Raw genomic sequence first — 20,304 nt, forward strand, 5'->3', positions numbered from 1 at the left:
GTAAACTGCATTACTCTCAAAATGCTTAACCTCAATCCATGCATGAGGAAATATCAGGAAACCCCCCACTCCCCAAAAATGTCAGTGTGACAAAAGACAAAGAAAGGCTGAAAACTTTCAGATAAAAGGAGTCTAAAGAGACATGACAACTGAAAGCAATGCATTATCCTGGATCAGATCTTTGGTAAGGGCAAAGAATTGGCTATAAGGAACATTCTAGGAACAACTGGTGAAATTTGAATATAGAATATTTATTAGATAATGCCATTGTACTGATGTTAAATATACTGAAATTAATAATTGTACTGTGGTTAGGTAAGAGAAAACCTTCTGGAAAGGATTTCAGGTTAAAGGGTCATTATATCTGCAGTGTACTTTCAAATGGGTCAAGAAAAATGACAGTAATAAAAATGACAATGAGTATACATATATATACCTACAAACTCACTCATATTCATCCTATAGCTATATGCATGTAGGTGAGGGAAACAGAGAGAGAAGCCAGAGAGGGAGAGAGACAGAGAAAGAGAAAGTACATAAATGTACCAAAATGTTATAAATTGCTGAATATTTGGGGATTCATTGTACTATTCTTGCAAATTTTTTACAAGTTTAATTTTTTTGCAAAATTTAAAGTTAAAAATTTTTAAAGTGGTATCCTTGAGATACTTTTTTTCATTCAAGCCTGTATGCTTGTACAGATCTGAGACTCTGTTCTCAAGCCATATTCTATATTCTCGCTTGCTGGCCATTTTCCTCTTAGAAACATGGGAACAGAAATGAGAAATCCCACTTGCTTATCAAGTCTATCTGCTTGCCAGTGCCAGATTATTCCCCATGGCATCATTTTTACTGCAATTTTGAGTCCATTTTTAGGAGTCTCAAATGTGTGGGATTCTACCATTTCCCTTGAGAGGTATCTTCTGTTAACTGCCTTTTGCTTAGAGATCACCCTTAAATGTTTCCTTAGTTGTGTTACCAGTTACGTAGCAGAACTCTGACACTTGGGAAGATATTACTTATTTCTAATGGTCTATATGTTAATGTTCTTTAATTATTAGCCTTTGACTTCTTTTAGGGGAATTTGATAAATGTTATATTTGCAATAAATTGTTGCATATAAATACGCATGTGTTTATTGGCCAGTCTTCTGTTCCTCTCTATCCCTTGGTCTGTCCACAAAACCCAGGACAATGTTTAAGCTCTGATATCTGACCATTCAAATGAAAACCATTGTTGCATTGAAAACACTTCCTAGATTCTGCTTTGTCACCCAGTAATTTTGACTGTTGAACTACAGGCTCACAAAACATCAAAGCTGGAAGGGACACCGGAGACAATCAGGTTTAATAGCCTCATTTTACAAAGAAATAAGGTGCAGACAGGTTAAATGACCTACCCACGCTAATACATTAAATTGAGGTCAGAGCAAAAATAAGAAACCTGGTTTATTCACTTCCTGACCTGTAATCTTTCCACCTACCATGATGAGTCATCAACTGTCTTTTAGCTGATTATCACTTTAAATGTTTGAGAGAATTTATAGAATACTAATTTGCTTTTCATAAACACCACACTTGCAATAAACTTTTAAAGCAAGATTTATTTCTAGCAATGCTGAAAAAGCTTTCTTTCTTAAGGTTCGGAGCAAAACCCAGTAATCTTGGTCGCATGTAAAACACATGGGCACATGATGCATATCTTTAGTCTTCTCATTTTTGGACATATTTCTGCCTAAATACTTGTTCCTCTGCCAACTAACTAGAATTCTCTGAACAATATTTAGATCACTTTGGAAAAGGGAAGTTGGCTCACAGAGTTTTCATCTACACAGACACTGCTGGGAACCAAAATTTTAATGTTCTTGCTAATGGGGCTTGATTACAATAGAAAAGGGTGACAAGAGTCCCAATTTTTCTTAGAATGCCTTTTTAACTTCAACATTCCAATACCTACTTTTCCTTTCCTTTCTGGTTTTGGCCGAGACTGTAATCGCATTTCAGATTTCAGCAATAAGACAGTTTTGCAGTACTTTTGGCTATGATCAAAAAACAGAAATGCTGAAAATATCAAGAGAAAATCTATTTGTACTAGAATCTTTAAGAACAAAGAAATCTGAGAGAATGTGGCACCATGGAAAAGACTGATAAGAAACATTCAACACAATGACAGAGATCAAAGGCTAATTGGAGTGGACAGAAGCCATCCTGGGAAGCAAGAAAGTGGAGAGAAGGGCTATGAGGCAATGGGGTTCGAGAACTGTGATTGTAATGCGAGCAAAAAAAACTGGCTGTTATATTTAAATAGCTTGTTTTCAGACTCTTTTTTTTTTAGATGGAGTCTCGCTCTGTTACCCAGGCTGGAATGCAGTCGCGCAATCTTGGCTCACTGCAACCTCTGCCTCCTGGGTTCAAGTGATTCTCCTGTCTCAGCCTCCTGGCAATGAACCACTATGCCCTGCTCATTTTTTGTATTTTTAGTAAAGACAGGGCTTCCCATGTTGGTCAGGCTGGTCTCGAACTCCTGAACATAAGTGATCCACCCCGCCGGGGCCTCCCAAAGTGCTGGAATTACAGGCATGAGCCACTGCACCCAGCCTTGTTTTCAGACTTTAAAGTTTTATTTATATCTATCATAAATCTATATTAATAGTTGCCACATCTGATGGTGAATATTCTGTTTTCATAATACTTGAAATTGCAGGAATATTTAGAACATTTAGAGATAGGGTTTTACCATGTTGGTCAGGCTGGTCTTGAACTCCTGAACTCAAGCGATCCACCCACCTTGGCCTCCCAAAGTGCTGGGACTACAGGCATGAGCCACTGCACCCAGCCTTGTTTTCAGACACTTAAAATTTTTATTTATATCTATCATATATAGACATTAATAGTTGCCAATCTGATGGTGAATATTCTGTTTTTATAATACTCAACATTGCAGAAACATTTAGAACAGTCACTTCTTTCTTAATGGGAATGTTTTTTTCTCTGAGTCCCCATAACACTAAGCTCTTTTGCTTTTTTCTTCTTGCTGGTTGCTCTTTCTCAATGTCCTCTGCTGGCTTTTCCATTTCTGTTTCACATTAGATAATAGAGTGCCCCAGGTCAGATCCTCAGAACTTCTTCTTCCTGTGTACACTCTTTCCCTATGTTGTTGCATCTAAAGATAGATATGCTGATGACTTCTAAATTTACACCTTAAACTGTGATTTCTCCTCTGAGCTCCATGCTTTCATATCCAAAATGTGATGTGTCCATTATTTGGCTAAAAGGTAGCCCAAGCTTAACTCACTATTCTGAAATACATAGAAAAAAAATATAATGTTTTACTTTTGTTTACAGCCAATTTAATTGTTCAACCCATCTTTCTACTTGCCAACAACCAGAAAATCAAATGAACTAAATATCTAGTTAAAATTTGGTCTAGTCTAATAGTTTCATAGATCCTTTCAATAACACTTCATTTCTGTCTAGGAAAAAAAAACTTTGGTTCTTCAAATAGCCCCCCTCATGACATTGGTGGGGAGGAGTCCACTGGCTTTCACAATGATCCTATGTGTATTACTAGCTCTTTGCTACGCAAACTGTGGTCTGTGGACCAGTACCATCAATGTCTCCTGGGAAGCTCCTAGAAATGCAGGCTAAACTCCAGCCCTACTGAATCAGAATCTGCATTGTAGCAAAACCCTTAGGTGATTCATAAGTCTCAGAAGCACTGAAGATCTAGTATCTATTCAGTGTGCCCCTGTGTACTACTTGCTCTGCTGACACTGAAAGCTGTGATCTATGAGTGGTAACATTTTTGTGGAGTTTTGTTTGGATGGTTGGCTGCCTTGGTGTAGGGGTTTTTTGACCCCATTGGTTCACTGAGGGCCTGAGAGTTCTTTGTAGCTGAATCAGCCTCACCTCAGCTTCCACTGGCAGCGAGCTCCTGAATGACTCATTTATCTTCCATTCAGTCTGTAGCTCAGGAATCAGACCAGCTTCTGCTGTTGGGACCCTTTGTCCATTAGCTGTCTCTCAATCCAGCATCTGTGGCTCGGGAAAGCTAAATCAGAGGGAATCCCTCTGTCCACATTATAGAGTGGTTAAAGTGCTATGGCACAGTATAAAAGTGATGGAGGAGCAAAGAAGTGATATTTTACCAGAGATGGGGCAATGATGTTATTGCTTACTGAATGCACCTACCCATCTCCAAGCTAAAGCCGCAAGGGTATGTCGGAACACACCTCTCTAACTACCTCACTCTCACCGCTCTCCTCTCTTTTCTCCCTAAAAATCCTCAGGGCAAAATAAAAGGCTTTTATCTTCCTCCCACTATATTTTATTCTTCTTCTTTCTGACTCTAGCTAGACCTTCATAGTGAATGGGGTCTCTCCTCCAACTAGGAAAAACTTGCATGAGCTGAGTCTCAGGCTCAGGTGGAATCAGGAAAATCTTATCTCAAGATGAAAGCCTGGTTTGCTGTATTTAGTCCAGAAATTCACACCTTAAGGCCTTTGTGCTAGTTGTTTCTTCTGCTGGTTGAATAATTATATTTTTGCAAAATAAAGCTGCATCTTCTACTGACTACTTCTTGGAATTTCTTACAAATTTGAATCTCCCTTCAGGAAAATAAATGAGTGCAGCTGAGGAGGGCAAAGTTCTTTGTTTCGTTGGTTCTTTTGTTTTACATGGTTAGGCAAAAAATAAAAGCATTTTAAACATTTTAAAACATTACCCGCCTATTATATGGAAAAGAGAGAATTCTGTTTGGGGATGAGGACAAGTTGCTCTTCTCAGAATCGCACATCTCACTTTATAGCACCACTATCCACATAGGCAGCCCCACTGTCTACCACAATGTAGAGGTCTGACTTAAATCCTCTGTTGTCATATCCCTCATACACAATTCATTAACAGTCTTTTTAGGTCTGAGTTTAAAATATCTCTGGAATCTCGTCAGCTATCAGGGAAGTCCAGTATTCAGCATCTGTTATTCCCCTTAACCTCTACCTGCCTCTAAGCAGCTCTCCATATAAAAGCCTAGTGATTTTTGAAACAGTGGGTAAAAAAAAAAGTATAAGTGTGATAATATCTCTACCCTACTTAAAACTAATGGCTGTCCATTACAATTAAAATATCATTCCTTTCCATGGTTTGCAAGACTATAGGAGATCTTATCCCTGGTCACCATTTGGGTCTCGCATCCTAACATGTCCCCTTTGTTCATTACTCATGCACACTGTCCTTTTTCTGTTCCTAGGATGTGCCAAACTCATTCTTACTTAGGACTTTTGAGAACACCGTTCCAATGCCCATTACACTTTGCCCTTGTTTCTTGGCCTAGACTCTTCTTTCAACATTCATGTCTGTGCCCAAATGTTCCCTTCTATGGGTAAACCTCTTTAATACTGCATGTTAATCATCCCTCTCTGTTATTCACTATATTATTACTGTAATTTCTGAATACTATTTACTAATGTCTGGAATCATTACTTACTTGCACATTTATCATTGCCTATTTATCAGGTACCTCTTACGTGGCCCCAAGTAACGTTTCTGAAAACAGTGACTTGATTTTTCACCTTTATATCCTAAGCATCTAGGACAAAACCTGGACAGCTGTTCAAATATATATCCTGAAGGAACGAATGAAAAAAAAAGCTGGCAATGGCATGATAGAAACAAGACTCATACCTGCTGTGTGAATTTGGTATGCACTTTCAGAAAAACAATCTGTTTAATATATCAAGAGACTTGGAATGCCCCAATCTTTTGGTCTAGAAAGTCACTTAAAGCAATCCAGTTTACTGATCTTTGCTACTGCATTATCTGCAATATTCACAATATAGAACATTAAAAAAATTAGAGAAACAAACATCCAATATTTGGGGAATGGATTATCTATACAGTATTAATATGGAAACTAAAAATAATAAAGATTCTTTTATTTTTATGACATAATTTTTAAAATATGGAATACTTTCTATTATGTAAGGGCAAAAAAAATACCAAAATAAAGTATACCAAAGTGTTATATACCATATATCCTTTGATGAGCAAATACTTTCTTCCTCATTTCTTTGTCCTTTTTGAGTTTTCCAAATTTTTCACAATAAAGCTGTGGTATTTCTTATTTTTAGGATTACATTTTTTTTTTGCTCTGTTGCCCAGGCTTGAGTGCAATGGTGCCATTTCAGCTCACTGCAACCTCTGCCTACCAGGTTCAAGCGATTCTCCTGCCTCAAACTCCAAGTAGCTGGGACTACAGGCATGCGCCACCACATATGGCTAATTATCGTATTGTTAGTAGAGACGGGGTTTCACCATGTTGGCCAGGCTAGTCTCAAATTCCTGACCTCAGGTGATCAGCCTCCCTTGGCCTACCAATTTGCTGGGATTCCATTGTGGTATTTTAAAAATAAATATTTTAAAACCCAATATTTAGTTAGTTAAAAAATATAGAAGGAATCACAATCAATATGTTTCCTTGAATTAAATATGACATTATTTTTTTCTAAATCCACTCAATCTAATACTATACAAATGAGCATTTACTTATATTTAAGCTCACTATATTTTAATCATTCTTAGAATTTAATCTGCCCTAGGAGGGTAAGTTCTGACTTGGGCCTTAAGACAGTGTTCCAAATCGCACATGAGGTGCTTCATAATTCAAAGCACAGGCATGCTTGCACACGCATAGTAAGGACCATAACATCTTTTTTAAACATTAGTAAATGAGCTCCTAACTTTATGATTACACATATATACTAATAACTTGGATTAACTAAATTATCCAAGCATCTTCAAATTACAATGTGCTATGGTTTGAATGTGTCCCCAAATTTCATGTATTGGAAACTTGATCTCCAGATTCATATATTGATGGCAAATGGAGGTGGGGCCTTTTAGAGGCAACTAGATTTAGATGAAGTCATCAGAGTTGAGCTCCCATGATGGGACTGGTAGCTTTAATAAGAAGAGAAAGAGAAATCTGAGCAGGCATGCTCTTGCTCTCTCACCATGTGATGCTCTCTGTCATGTCTGATGTCATAAGAAGGCCCTCATTAGATGCAGCCCCTTACCTTGAAATTCCCAGTCTCCAGAACTGTACAAAATAAATGCCATTTCTTTATAAATGACCCAGTCTGTGGTATTCTGTTACAGCAACAGAAAATGAACTAACACATAATGTCTTTGTTCTACGAACAAATTGCTTCTTCAAATAAGATGATGCTTGGTGTTAACTGAAATATAGGACTGTTACAGTGGACTGGAGATCTTACTGCTGCAGGAACGAATATCTGCTGTTTGATGGTACTTGGAGGCATCTGGAAAACTCTCCCATTAAGCGAATGAAATACAAATATAATCACTGTACTTGAAACAAAATAAGGGCTGTTAGATTTGACTCAATCCTTTCAATGCAAATTTTATCACATATATATGTAAAGATACACACATATATGCATATATTTATGTATACTAAATATATCTGTATATTCTTATATATGCGTGTGTATAATATATATTGTATATGTGTATATTATATATATGTATGTATACACACAGAATATTTCGAAAAGATTGTAAGTGATTGAAAGGGCACGGAAAGCTTAGATTTAGTTAGCTAATTGTTAACGAAAGTTAAACATTTGCTATTTCCATCATTCTGCACTCAATTAAGCCAGGCTAAGGATCATCTTATAAATGCTGACTTTGTTATATTTTTCTTTTAACAAACAATTCAGTTCAATCTCTTCTTACTGAATGCTTACCATATGCCAGGCATTGTGCTGAGGACCAGGAATACAAAGACACAGACATTCTGTTCACTACCAAATTTCGACATAGCTACCTATGTGGGACCAAGTGTATATCCATTTTAAAAACAGGAACTTTGTAGTAACTTTCAGCATTAGAAGAATTTTCTGGTCAGCAGCCATGATATCTAAACTGCTAAATATATACTCTAAGTAAATATTCTATAAACACATCAGATCAGAAACAGCTGGCAGCTTCAGGCTGTTCATTTCAAAATGAACTGAAGACTTATAATCAGACTAGTGAGGATATTATTGATAGAATAAGTATGTGTGTACTTTGACAAGAATAAATTTTCTTCTTTCATGCTTTCAAATTTAGGGCTTTTTTAGTGGTGTTAGGATGCCCCATTTAATGCTAGAAAACCATTAAGTTTATCCTTAGTCAATTCTACTGAATTTGGCATTCCTTAAATTTGGTTGAGGAAGAAATCTGAAAAAGACAATGACTTGAAATATATGTTTATTAAAAATGCAAGACTGCCAATATACTTAAGAAAAAAGAAAAGGTAAAAACAAAAAAAGCTAAGACTTTCTTCTGACAATGCTGTATTAGCTTCTCACACTTACAATTTTTTAGTATTAATCTTTGAGAATCCATGAAAGAAATAAACTTGTACTTGCTTATTGTGCCTGTTTCCAGATTTCATACATGTTACCACCTCTCTGTAACAGTAGTCTTCCAAAGAGAGACTTGACCAACCTGTGTGCATAGACACTGTTCTTAGTGCAGTGCTAAAGCTCTGCGCTATGAGTCCGAAGATCTCATTCAGTCATGGTCTCTTGTGCAGGTAAGACACTAACTGATATGACGGTCAGCAAAAAGTAAAAGAAAAAGTAATCTATATATATTTATTAATTTCTGCATTTGTGGATTAACTAATGTATTGATACATCTCGTTTGCTGTAAATATTAAAGTAGCTCAACCCAGAGGTAAGAATGACTTCCTCCCCTGACTTTCTGTATGGGTGAAGAGGTGGCAATCTCTGATTGGGTGTCTGCATAGCACTTGGCAGACTTTTTTTTTTTTTTTTTTTCTTTTGAGACAGAGTCTTGCTCTGTTGCCAGGCGCCAGGCTGAAGTGCAGTGGCGCAATCTTGGCTCACTGCAACCTCCGCCTCCTGGTTCAAGCAATTTTCCTGCCTCAGCCTCCCAAGTAGCTGGGACTACAGGCTGCGCCACCAGGCCGAGCTAATTTTTGTATCTTAGTAGAGATGGGGTTTCACTATGTTGGAACCAGGATGGTCTTGATCTCTTGACCTCATGATCCACCCGCCTCAGCCTCCCAAAGTGCTGGGATTAGAGGCGTGAGCCACTGTACCCAGCCCACTTTGTCTACTTTCAAATTAATGTCATTGACCATATCAAAATGGGGAGGGGGACGATAAAGAATATACTGTAATCAAAGTCCCACAAACCCTATTTTCCAGGGTGAGGAAGAAAGAAAGATTGCCTGGTATTTTAAGTAGGAGCTGCTTTCTTTGTTGTAGGTTAATAGGAGCTGGAGAGCGGAGCAGAAGCCTCCCAAAAGCAGTGTTTTCTCACCCCAAATCTGAACTGGAAGCTCATTAAAGAGCACCAAGCACCAGTCTGCAGTAGCCATTCTGAATTTAACAGTAACAATTTGGAGGCTGCAAATCCTGAGGTCTGACTCTGAACATGTGTTTGTTTATTGGCACAGGGATAGCACTACACTACACCATTTAGTTATAAAGCACAACGGAGTAAATCTAGATTAATATGAGAATCCATATTTTGTCCTTCTTTTGCTGTATGTCACACTTCTCAGTGAGACCCTAACAAGAGCAGGAATTAAGAATAGGTCAGAAGAACATCTGCTTTTCTTATTTTGATTACGTGGGCAAGCAAAGGAATTTGCTTTTATAACACCAAAATAACTTGGAATGCGGCAAAAATAAACGCACCTTCTGTCTCACGGAATGTTATTACAGTACAACGCTTTGTGAATGCTTGTTGGCATTTTCAAGCATTTTTTGTTCCCCTCATTTCTTTCTCAGCTCCATAATGCAATCCTCATGGTTTGAGCACTAGACTTCAAATGAGACATCTATTCAGAGAGTGTTCAGACAAAACGAGTGGTTTCCTTAGTAATGGGAACTATGTGAAAGCCTTCAGCACAGCCCCTTCAGCCAGCCAGGCTTCTCCCGCGCTTGTGGTTCACACATAGGCTCTCAGTGAACATTATACAGCTGGGGAGCACTCCCGAAGTCTAAACTGACCAAAGCACTGAATATTCATTGCATTTCTAATAAAATGTATTCTTTATAGAGGTCAAGGATATAAGAAATACTCTTAATGGTGAGGGTTAATTTGCTCATTTTCTGCATCATGTCTATGGAATAGAAAGAAAGATAAGCGATTTTGCAAAAAAAGAAAAAAAAAGGCACGTGTTATTCTTTTGTTTGACTATATTTTACATTTCCTTACGTTAAAAACCTAAGCCTGTCCTATTCTTGTTCTGTGACTAAATACTACGACTTCTGGTTTTCCAGTTTTCTGCATAACAATCGTCTTCAATAAAGCTTTGAAATTCCGCTATTAAGACAGGATGCAAATTTTGCCTTTTGTAGTCTCAAATATATATACAATATAGTAAGTGTTGCATATATACCAATGTTGAAGTTTTATGCATGTATATCTATCCATTTGATTACTTAGTTTCAGGACAATATAATAATTAGAAAAACAGCTAGTTTCTCTGGGTAATACAATTGTCACTTATCTTAAATATTGACTCTCAAAGGCAGACAAATAACAGCAACTATTCAAAATAAAAACCAACATGAAAATAATAAAAAAATTATCTCAGCTGATAACATGTTTGCCTTTGAGGAATAATAATTTATAGATACTTTCATACTACGTTAATCATCCAATCAGGAGAATAAAAATACAGTCAAAGATTTGGGGATGAAATATATGAGATAAAGCTAAATTGTTAGCCTTCTACCATGAATGTTTTGTGTCAATTTTATGATAAAAGTTAAGCAATAAAACATGCAAAGAAGAGGAGAACAAGGGCCTCAAAAGATAACTGAAGATAAGAAAATATAGTTTTAAGACGTTGGCTTTGGAGCCTGACTTGCATTCCAGCTTTCCTTCCTCACTAGCATGATGACTGTAGAAGTTGACCAACCCCAGTTTCCTCTTCTGTGAAAAGGGGAAAGTCCCTGACTGCCTCACAATACTGCAAGAATGAAACCATATGTGTGCAGGGTCTACCAAGTTTCAGTGTCTTGCATATAGTTAAACTCAACAAATGCTATTTATTATTCTAGATACTTTAATTTCAGCATATATAATTTCTGCACTTGCAGAGCAATACATATTTCAAAATCTGATCTATTCCATTGTGGTTTGTGGATAGCTCAAGGAAAATCATTTCTATTTTTTTGAATAATAATAATAAATATAACGAAAATACTAAATTTGCTGTCAAGAAATAATTGAACTGAGCACTGAAGAGTGAACAGTGAGAAGCAGCCTTGCTAAACACAAGTGTGTGCCTGACTGTGTTGTGGAGGAAGGGAAGAATGGACTAGAGGGGATGAGAATAGAAACAAGAAAGATAAACTAGAAAAGATGAGACTGAAAGCAGGGAAGTTAGGGGCAATTGCAGCAACCAAGGTAAGAGATGATGAGCACCTAGCAGATGGAGAAGATAATTTAAGAAAACTTGAGTAAAATCAAGTTGATTATGATTAAATGAAAGACATAAGGCACAAGGTCCAAAGTTCCTGCAGTTCTCTAGGTAACTAGGCAATAGCAGAAATAAAAAAATAAAAGAAGAAAGCCAATTTAGGGGAGAGCTTAAGAGGTCAGCTTTAGATATGTAGAGTACAGAGTGCCTGGGGATCAAGCAGGTAGAGACATTTACCAGACAATTGGAGGGATGTATTGATAGGTAGAAAGATGGATGGATGGATGGATGGATGGATGGATGGATGGATGGATGGATGGATGGATAAATGGATGGATGGATATATGGATGGATGGATGCATAGATGGATGGATGAATGCATGTGTGGACAAATGAATGGATGAACAGATAGAGAGAGACAGAGAAACAGAGAGAGAGAGAGAGAGAGAAAGAATTTTATTTGCAAGAGCAGTGATTCAGATTTGAAAGTAGTAAGTGGAAGCCAGGGATGGTGGCTCACACCTGCCATCCCAGCAATTTTGGAGGCCAAGGTAGATGGATCACCTGGGGTCAGGAGCTCGAGACCAGCCTGACCAACATGGAGAAACCCCATCTCTACTAAAAATACAAAATTAGCTGGGCATGGTGGCGCATGTCTACAATCCCAGCTACTCAGGAGGCTGAGGCAGAAGAATTGCTTGAACCCACCTCGGGGGCAGAGGCTGTGGTGAGCTGAGGTCGCACCATTGCACTCTAGCATAAGGAACAAGAGCCAAACTCCATCTCAAAAAAGAAAAAAAAAGAAAGAAAGTAGTAAGTACATAGAAGAAGAGATAATATTATCTAAGAGAGCATATGAAGAACAGTAGGCAAAAGACCAACCTTAGGATAAATGCTTAAGAAGTAGATGAACCCACAATGACAAGGGGCAGAATGTGTAGACAAGCATGAGAATGACTTAGGAGGCTTTGGTGTACAGGAACCAAATCGGGAGGGCACTGGTTAAGATTCCAAAACAGAATTTCAGTAAGAATTTCAGTAACAAGATTGGATTAGAAACCCACAATGACAAGGGGCAGAATGTGTAGACAAGCATGAGAATGACTTAGGAGGCTTTGGTGTACAGGAACCAAATCGGGAGGGCACTGGTTAAGATTCCAAAACAGAATTTCAGTAAGAATTTCAGTAACAAGATTGGATTAGAAACCAGAGAAAGGTCATCTGAAAAAGTAGGTAGAAAGCAATGACATGATTGTAGCAAATGTTGATAGCTCTTTTGAGAGACTCAGATGAGGAGGACACAGATGGAAAGACAGACCACGGTTAAGGATTAAAGGGATGATTGTTGTCATCATTCTAGTATGATTAAGAATTAAGCATATCTATGGATTTTGTGGAAATAGTGCTAGATATTTTTTTCACATCGCTAGAAAAGAAGTAAAAGTCAATCCCCCGGAAGTAACCAATGGAATGACATACAGAAAAAAACCACGCTGAGAGACCTGTTGGATCTACAGAGAAATACAAGGAGAAACATAGGGAAGAATAAAGCAATCTGAGGAAGAGATAGAGAAACAAATTTGTCTCCTTGATTTTCTGACGTGTCCTCATTGATTGTGAATTTCATGGAGTAGCGAGATTACTTTTGTTCTTCAAATTATTTGTATTTTTCATTAAAAATAAGACCTTTGGGCCGGGCACAGCAGCTCATGCCTGTAATCCCAGGGTGGATTAAAACAAATTTAATTTTGCTCCTAAATTAAAACAAAACCTATAAATAAATAAGAATCTCTGTTTTTCTCCAATTCTACTTTCCAAAACTCCTTTGAAAAAGAAAATGAGAACTCTGATCCAACTTGCTTTAGCTCAACATTCTAACAAACAACCAATGCTACTACTCACTTTACATCATGTTTCTAACTTAATTGAGAACAAATCTGTTATTAGAATTAGATCACAAACGTCAAAGTCACTGAAGAACTTCCTAGCACAATGTCAGCCCCTCACCATCAGTGGCTCATTCATGTGTATTTAGCTTTCTGAGTATATCAATTCGTTTTTTCCACTAGGCACTGCATTTCTTCAGAGCTCTACTTCTCAAATCGTGACAGCAGTAAAAATTCTGTCATCAACCCTGAACAACCACTACCTACTTATAGTAACTATTTATAGTAACAAATACTATAAAAGCATCCACTGTCAGGCCAGGCACGGTGGCTCATGCCTGTAATCCCAGCACTTTGGGAGGCCGAGGTGGGCGGATCATGAGGTCGAGATCGAGACCATCCTGGCCAACATGGTGAAACAGCTAATTGTAAAAATACAAAAAAAATTAGCCAGGCGTGGTGGCACGCACCTGGTCCCAGCTACTCAGCTAAGGCGGAAGAATCGCTTGGACCCAGGAGGCAAGGTTGCAGTGAGCCGAGACTGTGCCACTGCACTCTAGACTGGCGACAGAGCAAGACTTGCTCTCAAAACAAAACATAACAAAACAAAATTCACCGTCTAGTGCATAAAACTCATTCCTTTTCAAAAACAGTATTTTATTTTTGGCATCCCTTGTTGCTAACTACATTGAATTGGTTGGCTCAGCCATCCATCAAGCGTTCATTTATTTCACAAATGAATACTGAGTGCCTTGCACAGTAGAAAGAGCTTTGGCTCTGTAAGCGGACAGAACTGAGTTCAAATTTTAGCCCCATTATTTAATAGTTTTGGGACAGTGGGCAAGTAAGCCAGCTTCTTTCAGCCAATGTTTCTATACTGTCAACTGAAGGCAAAAACATCTATCTTATAAAGATGTGGTGAAGATTAAATATCTTTTAAAATACACACAAATAGATGTTAGTGCTTGACAAATGTAATTTTATCTGCATTGTGGAGCTTAAAAACATAATAAGACATATACTCCCTCTAGGAGAATCTCATACACTAAAAGGGGAAACAGTAAAATTACAGAAACAATTATAATACCAAAAAAAAGATAAGTAATAAGCGTGATAAAGAGTACTACTGTGGGTCAAATGGGAAATTATATTTTGTTAAAGGAGGAGAACCATGACCATGGTAACAGTGGCACCACCACAATAATGCCAGGAGCAATGTCAAACATTTGCTCAAGACTTCTATGCTTCAGCACTTTTCTAAACCCTGTATACATATCAGCTGTTTAAATCCTCATAATAATTCTAGGAGAAAAATAAGATGCAGAGATGATACTTAAACCAAGATGCACCGACAATACTCAACAGAGGTGATCCTTAACATATGCTCAGGGTCACTAGGAAGTGGCAAGGTGAGGACTCAAACCCAGGCAGTGTGTCTCTAGAACCCACATTCTACCAACGGCACAGGCTACTTTTCTAACAAAAGCACAAGGCAAATAAAGCTCAGGATTTGATGAAACAGCAATAAACCAGCCACACGTTTAAAATCCCAATCACTAAACCACTGAATACTTATATAAGGTACCCCAGTATTTTCTTATTTGATGAGGAATGCAGAAGTCTTTCAGTATAATTTAAGGTCTGTAATTATGCATTTATGTTTTAAAAACATTTTAATACATTCCCATTAAAACTCAATATTCATCTGGGAACCCTGCAGACATTGCTGCAATGTAGCCAACATGTATAACCATGTAATACTGTTTCCATTAAAACTCAGTATTCATCTGGGAACCCTACAGACATTGCCTGCAATGTAGCTAACATGTATAACCATGTAATACTGTGTTGTGCAATGTGAAATTTCTCTGAAGCTTTATTAGTTTCTAAATGAAGAAACTTAACAAAGAAATAAAAATGAAGGGAGAAAAGGAGGGAGAGTGAGAAGAAAAAAAAAGAGAGAAGAAGGAAAAGAAGACTTAGCAGAGACCTGTCACCTATCCAGTAGAGGAGAGGGGAGTACCTGAGGGGTTCTGTCCCAGCTTTCTTGTGCCAATTGTGGGCTGAGATTCCACAGTTCTCATCTGATGATCACTCACAATTGCATTAATTCAAAAACAGTAAAATCCTGACGGTATTACAATTGAATGCCTTCATATGGTATTTCATTATATAAATGATACTGAAATAACTTTTTCATGTATCTTTTGAGAGAGCCACATTTCGTATTTACAGTTAATGACTAAACTCCCCAATAATTGAAAAAAAACACCCAAAACACACACTGATTCTACAAAGCTGTTGGTGCTCTTGGAACAAGATAGAAATTCCAGCCAAAGAAAAGAACCATTTTCATCCAAAGCCAGAGTCATTTTCTCTTTCACATTAAAAATCTCATTTCTAGTGCTCCATATTAAATTTATAAAAATGAGTATAAAATATTTTAAATTTATTATGGACCTACATTAACAATTGTAAGAAGAGCAATTTGATCTCCCACCTTTCAAAAAAAGTAATAATTTAGTCAAAACAACTTCCTATGAAATAATGTAAGATAACATATGAATGCTATCAATTCTAACTGAATGTTTATCAATTCTAACTGAATCAAAACTGAAAAGATTTTTCTTGATTTCTGAAAGAGATTGAAATTTAAAATATGAGGTATGATTGTAGTTTAATTTAAAAACCAAGGAAGTACTTTAATCATGTATCTGTTTGACTATCACAACTTACCTTCATTATGGTAGTACATTATAATTGGTTTGATTTCTAGATTTTTCACTTATCCAATCAATACCAATCAATGAAAACGAATAACTTAAGATACCGTGACATAAATGAAAACTCCCTTTTCAAATAATTATCACAATTTTAAGATTATTCTTCCATATGAGGAAATAAATCATGCAAATATTGAAATTATTTCAATTATTAAAGAAATTAAGGTTGGATAGAGTAAAATTAAGAGATAAGAGGATGATTATTAATAAAAGTATATTTATGGGGGGATGGGGAGGGATAGCATTAAAAGAAATACCTAATGTAGATGACGGATTGATAGGGCATAGCAAACCACCGTGGCATGTGTATGCCTATGTAACAAACCTGCACATTCTGCACATGTACCTTAGAACTTAAAGTACATATATATATTTTTTAAAGTACATTAAATTATATATAGACATACTCTAACACAATATCCCAACACTCAACCATGATCCCTAACATACAGAATTGACTCAGTGCTTTCTGAGAAGATACTAGAGTATCTAGTAAAGAATAAAACCTTACAATAACATTCGAAAATAGGTGTCATTTGGTTAAATGAAGAGCTACTTTAATTTTGAACTTACTTTGATTAAAAAGGCTAGGAACAATCTGAATAAATTTTTATAGAAAAAAAGCATTTGGGAACTATTTCTAGAAAACTGTGGAGTCAAAATATTTAGTATTTAAAGACAAGTCTATTGCCTAAACTTTTCCTGGTATTAGTAGTATTATAATAACTGCAACTATTGGTCTACGTCACGTCAATACAACACTTAAGAAGCAATTAGATGTGATTTTTTTTTTCTAAGTCAATCTAATAAGTGTCATTTCTTTTTACTCCACTAGAGGGTAGTCTCTCAAAACTGAGGGTTTGAGTCATGACTCTAGCCTGCTTTTGACCTGTTGATAAATTAATCCTCTTCAACATTCTCCTCAACAAGGTGTTTCTCTAGTATACTAATCAAGGTTGAAAAGCATGAATTTTTAAAACTGCTTTTTGATTTTTCATAGATGGTCTTTGAGAAATATGCACTGCTATGTGTTTCTGTGTTTTCCAAATTTCTGGTAATTAATAACAATGTTTTACATATATGGCTTATATAGTATATTTTCCTGGGAAATATCCTTTCAGAGTTAATAGGCCTAAAAATAAATATAAATAGGTTTTTGATAATTTAATTTATTACAATTGAAATATTTGCCCAGAGTGGTAAAAAAATATATATATCCTAAATACACACACATGCAAAGATATACAAACACACCTACACATGTACCCATTCATATGTGGCTCTTAGATTTATTACATCACATAAAAAGAAGCCAGTGAATATCATGAAAAATGCATATTTTTAAAAATTACGCCCTCCAATGCCAATGTTGTGAATTATAGAGAGGCAAATACATGCTTTATTTTAAAAATCTGGTCAATCCATACAAGAAATGTCATTGCTAAAAAAAAAAAGTGTTATGGAACAGCAAGCACTGATGCTAAATTAAGTAGGATCTATAGAGAACCAAATGCCAAAACAGTTGCAAGCTCCTCTTCTTAAATAATACAGTCATTGCTGAACTTCATGGAGACAGAGTCGGAGGTTTGAGTCCTTACCAGGTGTTTTTAATATTTGGGAAATCCTTTTTAGTAGTGTGTACTGTGTATTTTCAGACTGAAAACAGTTTCTCTGAATGACTGATAACCTCAAATTGAGAAAACTTGTGAAAAATTCCCAACATTCCCCTGGAAAGAAAAAAAAAAGAAGGAAAATGATACCTAGGAAAATATTCAAGCCTGTTTCATTTATTTGTATCCTAAGCAGCAGTGTCATAGAACAGACAGTTTGTTTCAGCCAACCAGACTGGAGCAGCTGCGAGTGCTACATCTTGGCAGTCTGAAGCGATTGGCTCCTCTCTGGGGAGTGGAGGGTGTTCAGTTATTAATGACCGCTGAGCAGGCAGCACCATGTCAGTGTGACAACCGATCGGGTGAACGATGCACCACTAACCACCACGGAAACAAGGAAAAATAAAGCCAGCTCACAGGATCTCTCTTCACTGGATTGAGAGCCTCAGCCTGCCGACTGAGAAAAAGAGTTCCAGGAAAAAGAAGGAATCCTGGCTGCAGCCTCCTGCCTTCCTTTACATTTTAAAATACAGAGACAAGATTACGTGCATGTGTGCATATCTATAGTACATATTTGTGTATACTTTGTTACACAGAGACACAAATGCACCTATTTGCACCGGGCAAGAACACAACCATGTGATTATCTCAACCAAGGAACTGAGGAATTCAGCACGCAGGGACATCGGAGGTGGGCTAGCATTGAAACTGCTTTTCAAGGTAAGTTTAAAATACACGTCTTTTAAAATGCGTTCTATTTCTTGTCTCCTCGATGATCATGTTTTTACATCTAAATCCTCCTTTGATGTCTTCTACCTGTCTGAATTTAAAGAGCATTTTTCTTTTATTGCACTTTTGAGAAGAAATTCACATGCAAAACCCATCTGGCTCTGTGTGTGCCTAGCTGTGTTTGTGAGATTCTCCAACATGCATTTTACTAGCTTGAATGCCCATCAGAGGATGTGAGTGGGAGAGAAAAAGCAGTGTTGGGGGGAGGAGAAAGAGGAGGGAGAGAGAAGAGAAGGGAACAGTGGGGGAGAAGAGAGGAGGAGAGGGAGAGAGAAGGAGAAGGGGGAGAGAAAAGAGAGAGAGAAGGATACAGAGAGACAGAGAGGAGAGGAGAGAGAGACATGGGTGGGGAGGTGCAATTTTCCTTCTTCTTCACATTATTTCTAGTGAAAAGCAGATCATATATTATTCTGTGTTTTGAAATCAACCCACCAAATGAGGCATTTTCATTCTCTCTCATCCAGTGGATGGATATTAAGGCAAATGCTGTTGTATATTAAGAGCTAAAACCACTAAGCAGAGTAGCAGAATGAGCATATCACAAACATATATTGAATTTCTGCCAGGCTACATCTTACGGACCAGGGTAAATGACTTCCCTTTAATAACATTCCCTCGCTGGTCTGAAGGGACAGTGCAAATGTCTGATTGCTAATGCAGCTGGAACTGCCACACACTAGGTAAAAGGATCCCATGAACCAGAAGAGTTCTAATCTTCTTTGGTAATTAACAGGATCGCAGCAGGATGGCTTTAAAGTGCATTTCCTATTTAAGAAGATTGTTTGTTCTAACCAACTGCTATATTCCCTTTGCTGTTATTGAGCTGGATGGCTTAATTCGGCTCTAATTATTCATTTTTAACAATATGTCCTTGTTTCTGTGCCTCTAATCTCAGTGAACGCAGGCTATGACTGTGAGCAGAACCTTCCTAATTTAGTGAAAAGGGGATAACTTGAAAACGAAAAGAGAAGTAAATGTTCAAAATACCTCTACCTAGAAAACAGTGTGCTCTGGTACCATAAATATTACTCAAATATTTCTCATCTTTGGTTTCAGAAGCAATGCCTTTGAGACAAAATTACTCTCAGTAAACTCTATGAGCAACCACATATCGATGAATCATGGAATTCAGTGTGGGTTAATTTTTACTTTCAGTCTTATAAAGGGAAGCCAGCTACTTAGAATATGCTTTCAAACAGACAACACCAATCGAGGATATTGATGGAAACATTCACTGTCCTCATTACTGGGTCCCAGAAAGACAGTAAAATAAACCTAGAATTTGTGTTTCATCTTCTGTAGGTCTCTCCTGCCTTCTTTTAGTTCAACTAACCACATAGTTAACAGAGTCAGCTTCTTTCAAACTGTGGGGTTTTTTTTTCCACAACTGTGATTTTAGAGCTAGTATTGGTTTTCTAGTTGGTAATATAAGCCAAAGCAAAAAGACAATAATGAGCCACTTAGATCTTGCCACTTTCCCATAAATGTGTCAAAAAATGAGTCAGTTTACAATATGTAATATAAGAAGTCAATTAATTTCAGTGACCTCTGTAAATGATGACAATAAAGCAGCTCTGACAATATGCCAGTGGCTTCGATTTTCTCTCTGTAAAATGAACAAGTTTAAGAAGAGGGTTCCTGTTTAGAGAGAAAAATGAAAGGTGCTGAAGCATCAGCTTGCAATATTGGCAGCTTTGCTCGCTCTGCCTCAAACACCACATGCATTCTAGTAAAAAACCAAAATGATTTATTACAAAATGGAAA

General features: G+C 37.1%; 2 protein-coding genes across 22 annotated transcripts in view; one reads left to right on the plus strand and one right to left on the minus strand.

Moving 5' to 3' along the window:
• The window catches only part of IMMP2L (inner mitochondrial membrane peptidase subunit 2), a 935,160-nt gene that overhangs the window by 415,946 nt on the left and 498,910 nt on the right, over positions 1-20,304 (minus strand). The window lies entirely within an intron of this gene.
• LRRN3 (leucine rich repeat neuronal 3) overlaps positions 18,093-20,304 on the plus strand; it is a 32,427-nt gene continuing 30,215 nt past the window's right edge. For both annotated transcript variants that reach the window (XM_002751758.8, XM_002751759.7), the window contains exon 1: positions 18,093-18,471. The gene's annotated coding sequence lies outside the window, so the exon portion shown is untranslated. The remainder of the gene's footprint in view (positions 18,472-20,304) is intronic.

Source organism: Callithrix jacchus, chromosome 11, assembly GCF_049354715.1.
Source record: "Callithrix jacchus isolate 240 chromosome 11, calJac240_pri, whole genome shotgun sequence".
In the NCBI taxonomy this organism is placed as follows: Eukaryota; Metazoa; Chordata; class Mammalia; order Primates; family Cebidae; genus Callithrix; species Callithrix jacchus.